This window comes from Schistocerca piceifrons, chromosome 4 (assembly GCF_021461385.2).
Source record: "Schistocerca piceifrons isolate TAMUIC-IGC-003096 chromosome 4, iqSchPice1.1, whole genome shotgun sequence".
NCBI classification, from domain to species: Eukaryota; Metazoa; Arthropoda; class Insecta; order Orthoptera; family Acrididae; genus Schistocerca; species Schistocerca piceifrons.
The window spans coordinates 567,727,722-567,743,699 of NC_060141.1; the positions used below are offsets into that span (position 1 = coordinate 567,727,722).

Here is a 15,978-nt window from a genome sequence, read left to right on the forward strand (position 1 = left end):
GCTCCAGGAACATTCTTCTGGGTTTAAACACTTCCGCTGGCCACCAAACTCCCCAAACAAGAACATTATTGAGCATATCTGGGATGCCCTGCAACGTAATGTTCAGAAGAGATCTCCAGCCCCTCGTAATCTTACGGATTTATGGACAGCTCTGCAGGATTCATGGCGTCAATTCCCTCCAGCACTACTTCAGACATTAGTCGGGTCCATGCCACGTCGTGTTGCGGCACTTCTGCGTGCTCGTGTGGGCCCTACACTATGTTAGGCAGGCGTACGAGTTTCTTTGGCTCTTCAGCGTAGATTAGAGAGTGCATTATGTTCCTTCTCATGTAAATGCTCTTCTTTGACAGTATTTTAATTTTGCTTTTATTATGACACTTATGGATGCAAATGGGGGATAACCTGAGGCTTGTGTACACTAGTTTCATTACACCTGAAAAATTGACTGTTATTGTTATGAAGGTTACCTAGGCACTCCAATGTAGGCACAATGGTTGAAGAAACACATGAAATATAATAGCATATTAATAAAATGAATAGTATCCCTTCACTCACGAGGTGTGGTCTCTCAGACCGCACGAAAATTTTCGAACTCTCTCTCCAACGTTCAGTTGTAGCGGAATGCTTCCATACTACGCCTACCCTCCTTAACCCTTAACTACGATGGTCATTCACAGGAACACAATTACAATGGAGGGGTCTCACAGACCGCATTTTTCTGTTTTATATATCAAACCAGAATTTTGCTGAATATATATAGTTTCTTGACTTCCAATCATTCAAACCACTTCTTAGAGGTGGCTTTTGTAGAAATTTGATTTTTTTAAACACTGCGGTATTTTAAACACTTCGACAATTAAAACAAAGCGAAATCTGGAGTATATTTTTATTTTATGAGTTACGAAAATAACAGCTAGTTAGCTCTCTACTCACACATAGATTTTCATCAGAGGGATTATATTACAAATTGGCAATATAACTAGGTGGAAAAATCCGACATGACTTACGATAAAATGTGTGCGAAGTCAGCTTTCAATTTACGACTCACTTTGCAAAGTAGAGCGAATCTTTCAGTCCATAAGTCTATGAATGGAGAAACTTTGCCACCATTTTACTTCTAAAATCACAAGTAAAAACTAAATACTTGTTCTCATGTGCCACTGAATCATACTTTAGTCAATTTGCACCTGCAAACACTTCATTCAGACCTTCCTGGAACACTCCAAACAAATCGGAACACCACGATGTTGACGTGGATACCTTGTTTTCCTCTTCAGACGAGGGGGGCAAAAGGTGCACGTTTTTCGATTTTCGAATTCTTCTTTCGGTGTCTGATGCTCATCTTGCAAGTGAAGGCATCTGTCTCACGTAACACACGTTGCACAGGAGGCCCAGCTTTCCCAGCCATGGAGAAACAGTAGCATGCAATAAAAACGCGGAACGCAAACACTATGGTACGTCTGTGAGACTTCTCAAGGCTAATAATTACGAAGCAAAGAGCAGCAACAATGCAAGAATGCTGGCACGAGTAGCTTGACAGTCAATAGGAAGGTACATGGAAGAGTCCATTTGGCTTTGGATTGGTGTGAGAAATATCTCGACACAAAAATTAGTAGCGGTCTGAGAGACGGTCGATAGTAGTTAAGGGTTAAATTGCCAACCCTACAATGTTTTGTTGTATGTTGCGTCACGACCCCCTTTGTTTGTTGTTGACACGTGTTACTGACATGTGTTCGAGTCTCCTAGATCGCGTCTCGTGAACTGTGAACTACATACCTGTTTTCTTCAGTATAGTACAAAATGTGTTCGCAGGAACGTGTCAGTTTTAACTTTCTCGAGTTTGATGAAATTTAGTCGGTGAATGGAGGAATGTATCAGTGGATACAGATCAAGAAATATCCAAAAACGCCGGCTAGTTTGCGATAGCCAGTGATCACAGTTCTACTATCGAACAAAAGGATCATTCAGAGCAAAGACTGCAAGGCAATCGTGATGGATATCTTTCTGTTTCTCCAATAAAATACTTAAAAGTGTTAAGTTAAAACCAAATGCGTTCTCTGTGGTGATAAGGAAATCTGTGGATTCCATCACTGAATGTCAATTTTGCCGACTTTCTCGGGAGGACGACGGTTCGATCCCGCGTCCGGCCATCCCTATTTAGCTTTTCCGTGATTTCCCTAAATCGCTCCAGGCAAATGCCGGGATGGTTCCTTTGAAAGGGCACGGCCGACTTTCTTCCCTGTCCTTCCCTAATCCGATGAGACCGATGACGCAGCTGTCTGGTCTCCTCCCCCACACCAACCCCAACCGACTTTCTCTTTGCACCTACCGAGTGGAATTTTTATGGCACGTTTAAACCATGGAATTTAGTTTTATGTGGAAATTTACCTACATTAGAGACGCTATAATTTTTCAAAGTGTAAAATTCGGTTCTCTAACAGTTCATTTATGTGTACTATTTAAAAAAAAAAACACACAAAAGTATATGACTTTGTGTGTTGAAAAGTAAAATGCTGCAGGCATTATTTAGTGCAGTAAAATAAACAAATAGCATTTAAACAACACTTAAATAATTGTAAAAATAAATGTTACATGATATAACTTAAAAATTTCAAATGATTTGCACCTTAAATCTTGGTTTAAACATAGGGTCCCAGAGGGTCCTCTTAGTATATGTTACACAAAAGTCGCCTCGTGAGTTAAGGGATATCACTGAAAAATCATGCACTACTTTTGCAAAGTTTTTGTCTGATATCGACAAAAAAACTGCAGAACCCGAACTTAAAATTGCCTTGTTGCTACCAGCTCATGACATTCGTTTTAATACAACTGACCATTTGACAGCTACGTTAAAAAGTGCGTTTCCTGTTTCTTAAATAGCACAAACTGATATTTGATTAGGAACAAAAGCACGGCTATTAAAAGAAGTACTAATGCACCTTTTCATAAAATTGATCTTACTTCCAAGCTTCAAAAAGTAAAATCCTCAATTTTGGTACATGGAGGTACCGATATAACAAAAAGAAATTGTGTGTTTATGTGTTCCAGTAACCTCAGAGAATTAACATCTGGGAAAACCAGTCTTACAGTTATTTGTAAAATTATATTAGGCCGCGTATTTACCGGTTAAATTCCATTATATTTACAACTGTTTACTTCTAGGTTTGTCAGTTATGTGCTATCAGCAAGACAGTCACTACGGAGTCTGCGAAGGAAAGAGTACCTGGTGACGAGGAATTATGTAAGTGTGTGTGTGTGTGTGTGTGTGTGTGTGTGTGTGTGAGTGAGGGCGTGGAGGCCGTGGTGGGGGGAGGGGGGGGCTGTGACGAACGTTAACTCCGCAAGACAAATTATTGGTGTCAACAACATAACTCTTTGCTGCCTGAATGTCTTAAAACCTTTTCCTCTCTAATGTCAGGCTCCTGTTCATATGACCTTAACTGTCCTGTATTTCTTCTTGGGAAATCTGAAGGCCTGGAAATTTCAGTAGCCTCTCGCAAGACGGGAATTTTTTATTTGGAAGGTAAACTTGATTTGGCAAGTACTGTTCGCTACACCAATACAAAGAACAAACCTTTGCAAAGATAACGTCAATTCACCTGGTAGAAGTAAATCAAGCTACAAGATTTTGTCTTTAAAATCACTATACTTTCTATGGCGACGAATTTAATATCAGATTCCATTCACATGATCTCCGAATGTTTTTTGAAGTACTTTTACTAAAGCTTTCTGCTGCTTTTGCACTAGCGAACGGTAAAAGCTGGAAAGCGGCTCGCAAGTACTTGTTCCATTGTTGTTGTGTCGTGCTGGTTCGAGTGTCTGAATCTTTGCACTCATTATGCAGTGTGGTGACTCCTTTGGATGGCAGAGATCTGGATGTCTGGTTATCCTAAACTGAACATGCCTATCATCCTTTGAGAATTTCCTATCGCATTGGCTTCCATATCAGAACTGAAACGGAATCATGTGGGTGACTGATGAGTACCTTCGCACTTAAGTGGTGTATTACAGTCGTTACGCATGTTTGTAAAAATGTAAGGAATAAAAATAGTGAACACTTGAAGTCCTCTTCTGTCAGACGAATCACCGTCAGCATTGATCATAAATTGTACATCGCCATATCTCAGTTCCCCTCCAGATAAATGTTGTCAATGAAACTTTTTTCCGAGAATCAGGACACTAATCGACAACCTTCACGAAGGAGAAGCGCTTTCGTTCGCTACTGGGAAACTGGAAGCTTATGTTAATATATCGTGCTGGAAACCTTTGTGAGTCGAGTCGCTTGGACTAGGCCAGAAAAACAGTGCGTCGCACCCAAAAGAACTGTCACACCACCTGCGTGGATGCCAGTTCGAATCTTCATCACCAATATGCTACAGCGCGACGAGTTTCTACAGTTCACAAAACTGTTCCAATGCAATCCCGCTGACCAAGGACACCGTCCGGTCAATTAATGTGAGCATCTGTCAAAAACCTGAAAAACCGTCTTTTCGGCAGCGCGGACCGCTGCGAGGGATGTAAGAAGAAAGTCAGTGATGTTCTGGGAGCTTCGACTGGGATGTGGACTGTGGAGCCACGCCGACTCCATGGCTGTGGACAGCTGCGCTAGGCTTCTCGGTTGAAGATCCATACCACCAACAGCACAATCGAGGTGGTCCCACAGGTTCTCAGTTGGGTTTAAATCTGGTAAACCTGGGAAGTCTGCTGGCCAGGGGAATAAGGTAAACTCGTCCTAGTGCTCTTTGAAACATGCACCCACTCAGCGAGCTGTGTAACACGTTGCATTATCCTGTTGGTAGATGCCATCGTGCTGGGGAAAAACAAACTGCTTGTAGAAGTGGTGGTCTCCAAGGATAAATGCGTATTGATACGTTGTGCCTCCCAGAATAACGAGGTCACATATGGAATGCCACGAAAACCTTCCCCCGACCATCACTCTCCCTCCTGTGGTCTGGACCCTTCCGACGATTGTTGCAGGGCATTTGCTTTGAGACGTTTCATGCCATACACACGTTTCATGCCATACACGCTAACACTCATCTGTCCGATGGAGCATAAAACGTGATTCATCTGGAAAAAAAAAAAACCGCCGATCACCACTCAGTGGGCGTCAAGTTGCGGTATTGGCGTGCAAATTCCAGCCTTCGTCGTCAATGAACAGCGGTCAGTATGGGTATTGTAAAAGGCGCTTGGTGCGGAGGCCCATACGCCCTGGTAGCTGAGTGGTCAGCGTGACAGACTGTCAATCCTAAGGGCCCGGGTTCGATTCCCGGCTGGGTCGGAGATTTTCCCCGCTCAGGGACTGGATGTTGTGTTGTCCTAATCATCATCATTTCATCCCCATCGACGAGCAGGTCGCCGAAGTGGCGTCAAATCGAAAGACCTGCACCAGGCGAACGGTCTACCCGACGGGAGGCCCTAGCCACACGACATTTTCATCCGCTGAACAGTCGTCGATGAGACACTATTTGTAGCCCCATGGTTCATCTGGGCAGCCAGTTGCTCAACTGCTGCACATCTATTTGCCCGTAAGCATCTCCGCAGCCATCGTTCACCCCTGTCATCAAGGTGTGTGGTGCACTGCAGTTGCCTCGGCACTGGTTTTGAACAGCGCCATTGTACCATGCATGGTATACAGGGTGTACATAAAGTCCGGGAACACTTTCAATTATTTATTGCACAATAACCAAACATTGTACACACATCATACATATGTCCTTTTGAAGAGAAACCCTGAAAGGTTTTTTTTTTTTTTTTCATGTATAGCGCCGCAGCGTAGTTTGATAATCTGCCGATAGTCTGCGCTAGTCGCAAACATGGCGAGTTCAGGTGCGGAGCGAGCTTTCTGTGTGTTGGAGTTCGACGGATGTTTGCAACCAAGTACGGTAAGAAGCCACCAACAATGACACATTAAAGGGCTGGTTTATTTACTGCCTCTGGGAAACGGCCTTGCCGCAGTGGATACACCGGTTCCCGTCAGATCACCGAAGTTAAGCTCTGTCGGGCGTGGCCGGCACTTGGATGAGTGACCATCCGGGCCGCCATGCGCTGTTGCCATTTTCCGGGGTGCACTCACCCTCGTGATGCCAACTGAGGAGCTACTCGACCGAATAGTAGCGGCTCCGGTCAAAGAAAACCACCATAACGACCGGGAGAGCGGTGTGCTGACACGCCCCTCCTATCCGCATCCTCAGTGAGCATGACACGGCGGTCGGATTGCCCCGATGGGCCACTTGTGGCCTGAACACGGAGTGCTTTTATGTACTGCCTCTACGCTGTGATGTAGCAGAGCTCCGGGAGAGAATATGGAAAGAGACAGCCACAGTCGATGATGCCATGCTGGGATGGGTATGGCAAGAAATCGAGCCGGGTCACTCGTGGTTCGCACATAGAATGTAAAAAAAACTTACAGAGTATATGTATGACATCTGTACAATGTTTAGCTCTTCTGCAATAAATAATTATAAGTGTTCTCGGACTTTATGTACGCCCTGTACTTTAACCACGGTGACACGCGAATAGTGCACCATTGGCCCAAAAAGCAATGATCATACCCTTTTGGACGTCAGATAAATCGCTCCATTTCCTCATTATGACAGTAACTGCACTGTTTTTCTGTCTCTCCCTGACACGATTTATATATCCTCCACTGCTAGTGCTGCCGGCCGGAGTGGCCGTGCGGTTCTGGGCGCTACAGTCTGGAGCCGAGCGACCGCTAGGGTCGCAGGTTCGAATCCTGCCTCGGGCATGGATCTGTGTCGTGTCCTCAGGTTAGTTAGGTTTAATTAGTTCTAAGTTCTAGGCGACTGATGACCTCAGAAGTTAAGTCGCATAGTGCTCAGAGCCATTTTGAACCTGCTAGTGCTGCCACCTACCACCAGTGAACGGTTATGCAAGTTGACGTCGAATATAGGCGGTGGTCACATTAACGTGACTGGACCGTGTATAATGTATCACTTCTATTTGCTTCAAAGCACAGCCTCGTTTTCCTCTGTCCCTCGTTTTACAAGTCTTTGATGTTGTTAAAGTATGTAACAGAGAGAACGTCAACCATAGCCGAGAGTCAGTGGAAAGAATTTTCATAGGCTGAATTAGTCAGGAGAAGAGAGCAGGGTTGATAGGGTACCGAGTTTTATAGTGAGAAATCTCTCTCAGTAAGACCTTTCTACAAATGCATGCAGAATCCCGCATTGTTGCTATCGCAAGCTAGTAATTATGATATTATCCTGGTTTTATATGAAACCTCAGGACATTAATTCTGTAAGGTTAGCTTTTAATACGTAGATCACCTGCTGACTGCGATGCGTGACTCCTGAGTTGTATCGCCAGCATCGAGTAGATAATAGGGTTGTTGATAGAAAAATCCGGTCGTCCGCTATCATAGCGGGATTACGAGATTAGAGACTAAATCAAGACACGCCCGTTTGTTCGGTGAAACCATCTCATCAGTGACGCTTTGAGCTACAGGACGGTTGTCTACGTCTTCACACACAAAGGTAAGGAGAGGGGAGCTACAGGGTGGTGCGGCAACAGTCATCGTAGGAAGGCTAGACAGGAGCAGAAATGATTAGAGAACCAGTTAACACAGTTAACAGAAGAGTTACTTAACTTATATTTCTCCAAGCGAACGAAAACCCGTTACAAATAATGCAGCAATAAATAAAGAGCCCAGCTATCAGTGTCAACAAGGGTGAAGTTCTCAGAACAAAAGTAAACTACCGTGTTAGAGCTGTGATTAGGCGGCGTCTGAGTAGGATCACATAGTGAAATGGGGCCGAGCGCGAGTGGGGTGTCCGGCCGTCCTACAATGCGGCAGCAGAGGGCGTTCGTAGTACGGAGCCACTGAAGGGGTGGCTCTGTTGGCGCGCACCACTGGATCCGCCAGATCCCGCTCTAATGCTATGGGCGTCTGATGAAAACTTGCAATTCCGTTGCCAACTTGAAGATGACAGTAGCGTGGTATCAATACATGATACCACAAGGACGACAAACAACTCGATGCTAAATGTACCTCCTGAACACTGCAGAAAGAGGTGGAATCAAATCTTACTCATACCAATCGACTTCCATGCAAACATCTTGGAAGGAGAGATGACTAGGTCCTTAGAGACAGAGCAAGAGCTCACACTGCAGAAGGGTAATTGCCCGTGTCCTTTCAGAGGAACCATCCCATCATTCACCTTACTCTATGTAGGGAAATCATGGAAAACCTAAATCTGGATGTCTGGACCAGGACTTGTTCCGTCGTCGTTCTGAATACGAGTCCAGTGGCACCACCTCACTCGATCTATCAGTCTTGGAAAGTCAGTGACAGAGGAAGCCATGTATCTCATGAAATGGAGTATTAATGTTTTGAAATTTAATTCCATGTGTCACTGATTTTCACTATCTCTTCTGTACTTCCCAGAACCGAGAATGCATATTGCGAAATCATGATGCAAGGACAGGAAACGGTATGCACAGAAGGAAGATGGGATCGTTTTAAAAATGGGATCAAAAAGGCAGCTAAGGAAACGCTTGGAGTCAAGGAGAGGAAAAAGTAAAGAAAGAATGGGTAACACAAGATATGATAACCAAGATGGATGACCGCAGGAAAAGGGAAGCGCAACTACAAGAAGTTAAATAATGAATTAATAAGGGAGACAGAAAAAGCAAAGGAAAAATGGCTGACAGAAAAGTTTGACAAGATAGAGAAATTAGAGAAAGAAGGAAAATATGATTTGATGTACAAAGAAGCAATGGGTTTGCCAGTCAGGGAAAAGAGAAACGACAATGGACTAAAGGAAGTAGAGGCAGCAGATGATAAAATGGTGAGTGAACCCCAAGAGCCGGTCGGGGTGGCCGAGCGGTTCTAGGCGCTACAGTCGGGAACCGCGCGACCGCTACGGTCGCAGGTTCGAATCCTGCCTCGGGAATGGATGTGTGTGATGTCCTTATGTTAGTTAGGTTTAAGTAGTTCTAAGTTCTAGGGGACTGATGACCTTAGAAGTTAAGTCCCATAGTGCTCAGAGCCATTTGAACCCCAAGAAATAATGAGAAGATGGGATGAATATATAGAATGGCTGTACGCTGCAGACAGCTGACCAAGTGAAGAAGAGCTCGGGGTAGAAGAAGAAGATAAAGTTGCAGATGATTAGAAAGGAAATGCAATGCCAACTAGTGAGATTGAAGCATCTATGAAGGAGATGAAAAATGGAAAGGCAATGGGAATTGATGACATTCCTGTGGAATTGTTAAAGGCATTTGAGAAAGAAGGGAAAAGGGAGGGGATTGAATTGTGTAATCAAATATAGCCTACATGACAGGAAAATGGCCAAAGGACTTTACAGAAAGTATATCAATACCTATAGAAAAGAAAAAGAACAGACAAAAGTGTGAGGAACATAGAACAGTGAACCTGATATCGCACGCAGCCAAAGTCTTGCTGAGGACGCTCAACAGAAGGCTATATGGAAAGCTGAATTGCGTTATAGGAGATGAACAATTTGGTTTCAGGCGAGGGGTGGGAACTAGAGATGCCACTGGGCTACTGAGAGTGATAGGGGAGAGGTACATGGAGAAGAAAAGGAAGGTGTGTGTTGTGTTCATTGATCTTGAGAAGGCTTTTGACTATGTCAGGTGGGACAACCTGCTGGAAATCCTAAGGAAACATGGAGTTGACTGAAGGGATAGACGGCTAATTAGAATTTTATATTTGAACCAGAGAGCAAGACTGAGAATAGGTGGTGTGACGAGTGAAGAAATTAAACTGGGGAGAGGTGTAAGACGAGATGGTTGTTTATCACCAACACTGTTGAATATCTATCTGGAGGAAATTATTAATGAAAGTTTTGATAGAAGGAGAGGAGTTTGTATAGGGGGTCGGAGAGTGGAGTATAAGATTTGCAGACAACATGGTTGTGATGGCAAAGAGTGCAAGAGAGATGGGACAACTATTCGATGATCTAAACACAAAATTAGAAGAATATGGAATGAAGATTAACAACAAGAAAACGAAAAGCGTGGTAACTGGAGGAAAGGGGAGAAAATGCCGTATGAAAATGGGGGGAGAGGAAATAGAGCAAGTGAATAAGTTCAGTTACTTGGGAAGTGTAATAATGGATGATATGTATTGCTCAACAGAAATTAGGAAAACAAATGCAATGGCAAACGAAGGGTTCAAGAGGAAACAGAAATGACTTTGCGGACCACTACACAAAGATCTGAGGAAAAGACCTATCAAATGTTACATCCGGAGCGTTGCACTGTATGATGCGGAGACCTGGACATTGTGGAAGAAAGATGAGAGATGATTGGAGGCATTACAGATGTAGATATGGAGAATAATGGAAAAAGTGAAATGGGAAGACCAAGTAAGGAATGAAGAAGCATTAAGAAGAGTTGGAGGAGAAAGAAACATGATGAAAGTCATCAGAAAGAGAAAACGGAACTGGATTGGACATTGTTTGAGGACGGACTGTTTATTGAAGGAAGGAATAGAAGGAATGGTGCAGGGAGAAGGGGAGGAGGAAAAATAAGATATCAAATGCTGGACAATATCAAAGGAGACAAATGTTTAGAAATGAAAAGACTGGCTATGGACAGGCAAAAGTGGAAGAGGCTAAAGCCATAACAATACCTGCCGTAAGGCAGAATACCATACTACAACTACTGATTTTGGTATTTTATTCTAATGCTACAGTTTACATAAGCATGACTCTTGAAATGCTGTTATGGTAATTCCGTGATACACAAACACGATACTGTATTTTTTACTTTATCAGTACATGTGTTGCCATCAGTGAGTGACTGTTGTAAAATTGTGAAAATATACCAGTTCTGTCAAGTTCGTGAACATTAGCCCTAAAACTATTTTTCCAAATTGGTAACAAAGATCAAGAATTCTTTAAAAATACCTTTTTTCAATTTGTTAAAACAGAGTTTAGTGTTAATTATACAAACGTATAAAAACGATTATACAGACCCAGTTTTTGAAGTAATCCAACAATATCTACTGGAACAGTAAAGAAAATGATCAAAATGTATGAATAAAATTAAAAATAATAATTTATTTTTGTGGAGGGCAGAATTCTAAAATCAGTATTTCTTGCAAACACAACCATCAAATAATGACCCTAAGAATTAAATGATGCAAATATGGTGTTTGACAAGTAATGGTCAAAAATTTTAAACTGCAGCGCAGGAACCTGGACAATTCAAGATAGTTTCAGTGCACAGTACTTTGTACGCGAACCATTTACGAATTACACTGAGGTAACAAAAGCCATGGGATAGCGATATGTACATATACAGATGGCAGCAGTATTGCGTACACAGAGTATAAAAGCGCAGTGGATTGAAGCTGCCATTTGTGCTCAGGTGATTCTTGTGGAGCAGTTTCTGGCGTGATTATGACCGCACGACGGGAATTAACATGAAGAATGTTAGTTGGAGCATTTCATTTCGGAAATCGTTAGCAAATTCAATATTCCAAGATCCACATTGTCAAGACTGTGCCGAGAGTACCAAATTTCAGCATTACTTCTCACCGTGAGCAATAGTCGCCGACTGCCCTCACTTAACGACCCAGAGCAGCGGCGTTTGCGTAGAGTTGTCAGTGCTAACTGACAAGCAAAACTGCGTGAAATAACCGCAGAAACCAATGCGGGACGCACGACGAACATATCCGGTTACGATAATGCTGCGAAATGAGGCGTTAATGGGTTGTGGCAGCATACGAGCAATGCGAGTGTCTTTACTAACAGCACGTCATCGCCTGCAGCGCCTCTCCTGGGCTTATGACCATATCGGTTGGATCCTAGACGACCGGAAAACCGTGGCCTGGTCAGATGAGTACCGATTTTAGTTGGTAATAGCTGATGGTAGGGTTCGAGTGTGGCGCAATCCAATGAAGCTGTGGACCCAAGTTGTCAACAAGACACTGTGCACTGGTGGTGGCTCCATAATGGTGTGGGCTGTGTTTACATGTAATAGACTGGATCCTCTGGTCCCATTGAACCTATCATTGACTGGAAATTGTTATGTTCTAGTGCTTGGAGATCATTTGCAGCCCTTCATGGACTTCACGTCCCCAAACAACAGTGGAATTTTTATGGGTGATAATGTGCCATGTCCCTAGTCCACGATTGTTCGTGATTGGTTTGAAGAACATTAGGGCAGTTCGGGCGAATGATTTGCCCACCTAGATCGCCCGATATGACTCCCATCAAATATTTATGGGACATAATCGGGAGATGAGCTCGTGCAAAAAATTCTGCAACAATTCCGCAGTTATGGACGGCATAGGGGCAACGTGAGTCATTATTTATGCAAGGGGCTTCCAACGACTTGTTGTGTCTACGCCATGTCGAGCTGTTGCACCACGCAGGACAAAAGGAGGTCAGACGCGAGATTAGGTGGTGGTTCAAAAATGGCTCTGAGCACTATGGGACTCAACTGCTGTGGTCATTGAGTCCCCTAGAACTTAGAACTACTTAAACCTAACTAACCCAAGGACATCACACACATCCATGTCCGAGGCAGGATTCGAACCTGCGACTGTAGTGGTCGTGCGGTTCCAGACTGTAGCGCCTTTAACCGCTCGGCCACTCCGGCCGGCTATTAGGTGGTGTCCCTTGACTTTTCTCACCTCAGTGTACAGTAGTTATCACGAACAGTACATCCACGGTACTAATGTAGGACACGTGCACGTTCTCCCTTTTTAACATGATATGAAACTGCAATAACGAGATGCTGGTATCAGTTTCATATGTGTCAAGGTGAACGACATTGCAAACGAAACAGTACTTTCTAGAGACCAAGATAATGATTTATTTCTTTTTAGTCCAGTTTTTAAACGTAACTCATTTCCACAACAAATTAGATTCACGCTTTTTTAAATTTCCTGAACCACAATGGTGTGTATCCGCTCCAGGATAGTGCGATACTAGGTCTCGAGACCATGTCTCTGAATTCTACTCATGTGAGGTTCTAGGCCAATCATATTTAGTCACAATCGTGATGATGAACTTGCTACAGGGAATACACGTGCTCGTACATGCTAGAGGTACAAACTGTAGACTAACAGCAATATCGATATTTTTTTATCCACTCCACGAGTTGTGGAGTGTTCTGTTGCAGAAGCTCTTCGTCCAGAATATCAAAACGAAAAATATAAATAATGCTTGATCGAGTCGTGGTTACGAGAATATTTACAACGTATGATATTGTTTGTTTGCTGGGACAAGCATTAAGCTTATTTCACTCAGTCGTCTTACTTTATTGGACTAACTCAGTTTTGCTATGTAATATTTCAGTTATATAACGCACTCATGAAACTATACCGAATATAATTAGAAAATTTATCAGAATACTGCTTCCACTCTTCGTAAAGTGCCACGGATTGTCCTTTTAAACATCGTTTGTCATTCAGGGGACGCACCCAGAATACCTTGTGTTTCCTTCTTCGCCTTCTTGGCAACACAGAGCCCTATTGCTAGTAATACTGCGGAATTCATTTCACGTCCGACTACAGCGAGAAACGAGGCAAGAGCGGTTTTTAAGCGTCCGTATGAACAGACGTCAAGAACGTTTTAAAAACGCCAACGTCGGGATTTAACGCAACGCTTTTTTAACTTCGCGCGAACGAGGTCTTAAACAGACAGAAAATCACAGTGTGGTGTGCTGCCTCTTTAGTGGGCACAATCGGCCCTTTCTTTTTTGAGGTTCAAAATGGACGAGCAGCAACCACAGTCACTTCTTGGCGGTATGCTGCCATGTTTGACAAATTCTTCGCACCTGCATTTGAACAGTTTCCTACAAATATGTATTGGTTTTAGCAAGATGGTGCTACGTCTGATTGTACTAAAATTTCAAAAGCAGCAGTGCGCAGATTGTTTGGTAAACCCTTCATTCATGGAATTGGGACATTTTGTAGTCTCCCAGATCTCCCGACTTATCGGTCTGTGATTACTGCCTTTGCGGGTCCCTGAAACACAGGGTGTATGTCACACGTCTATCCACAATTACGGAACTGAAAGACTCCATTCGTGCAGAAACCAGAAAGATTGCTATACAGATGCTTGAATGTGCCGTGAACGATTTACGTCGCATATTGTATGAGCACCAACGTACACTATTTTTCAAAACATGAAAAATTAGTGAAATGACAGTACGCAAGTGTTTCGTTGTTGTGGTTTAAAATGTTTTACTACATAATCCTCCGCATGTTTCGCTATATCCATATCGGCCCGTTTTTCTGCCACACTCCGTATTTCAGTATTAGTGACCCGCTCCAGCTTCGCACAGGTAGCGGACAGCTTGTCTCGGTTGCGCAAATAAATTTTGTACACAAACCCTCCTCTGAAAACAGTCTGTCTATTAGTAGAAACCGTATCAAACTCTCTGCAGTAGTTCCTTTGATTAGCCTTCGCATACAGTCAGAAAAAGGCAATGAGAGAGTTAACTTATAATATGTCTAGACATTGAAATGAAATGAAATGTCGTGTGGCTAGGGCCTCCCGTCGGGTAGACCGTTCGCCTGGTGCAAGTCTTTCGATTTGACGCCACTTCGGCGACTTGCGCTTCGGTGGGGATGAAATGATGATGATGATTAGGACAACACAACATCCAGTCCCTGAGCGGAAAAAATCTCCGACCAAGCCGGGAATCGAACCCGGGCCCTTAGGATTGACAGTCCGTCGCGTTGACCACTTTTTTTTTTTATTCACCAAAAACAGTAACAAAATTGGCTACAATGAAATGACATAAATAAGGTGACAGATAATTGCAGTCATAAATTACAGCATTCAAAGAATGAGTCTTTAGCAGTAGCACAATTTAGCACCTCCACTGTCATCTTCAACTGGCGGCAGTTCAGCATGCACATTTTCTTCTTCTGCAGCCTGAGATTCCTCATCATCATTTCCCAGACCCAAATTAATCATTCAGTAAATCCTTGATATGTGTTCCTTCCAGGGTAAATTACGTGGACAGAAGAGAAGTCCCGAACAGCGACATCGCAAAGTCCTTCACTGCCTTGTTATTTTTGTCAGTTCCAGCCTTCTAAACGCATCTATAGGGAGTTCAAGATCTTCCTTTATATCAGACACCAGATGTTTCTCGCCATATTCTTGTATCTGCTGTACTACTGATTTATTTTTCATGTGTGACTTGCAGGTGAGGTTAGGGTCGGGAACGTGACCCAATCCATTCCCTCTCTAGTAGGAATCCAGTTCCTAACCTATACCCATTCGGTTGAAGACAATTCGGAGCATGTTACCATATTTCTTATTGTGATTCTGATATTTGAGTATTTTCTCGAATTCATTTTCCATATACATCTTGTATTCAATATGGTCATCGCTCCCAATATTGTTAAAAACATAACTTGTATATTTGCCCATCAACCAAATCACTGCGTTATTTTTTGCCTGAGGGTAGTAACTTTCCTCTGGTCTGAAGAAAATGTTAGTGGGTACATTGTTTGCTGAAGTTCTTGTTATTTGAGCAATTTTCTCCCTGGTCCACCTCCAGTTGGTAATCCGATCTCCACAAGTGTAACGATGAGGCACACTATCAACGAGGTTGCATTTGCTGCAGAGGTTTGTGTCACTTAAACCGATGGCAAAGAGACGCTATTAGCGCTGATGATGTTATTGACTACTACCTTGTACCACGCTGTTCTCACGTCAGACGAAAGAACATCACTACTGATGTTTTTCCAGACCACATTCCATGCTATTCCCCCATATTTGGTTTCTATGTTATTTTTCCTTTCATGTTTCCGTCTTTCAGCTAAAATCGCCTTTGCTGTAATGTTTTTGGAGTTTAAAATCTTTTTGCTGAGATAACTTAGTTCAAGATAATACTCCCTAATGTGTTTCAGCTTAAAACTTATTTTTTGTATATTTATCGGCAGCTCTACACTTTCTGGCCGGACAATATCGTATAGTTTTGCTGTAATGCACCCTGGATCATTACACATTATGCTCCATGTTC

The 15,978-nt window shown here is 43.1% G+C and overlaps 1 protein-coding gene and 1 pseudogene across 4 annotated transcripts in view; one reads left to right on the top strand and one right to left on the bottom strand.

Moving 5' to 3' along the window:
• Positions 1-15,978, bottom strand: part of LOC124796453 (myosin heavy chain 95F) — a 395,608-nt gene that overhangs the window by 202,926 nt on the left and 176,704 nt on the right. The gene's annotated exons all lie outside the window — the stretch shown is intronic.
• On the top strand, positions 5,940-6,057 carry LOC124797062 (annotated as a pseudogene).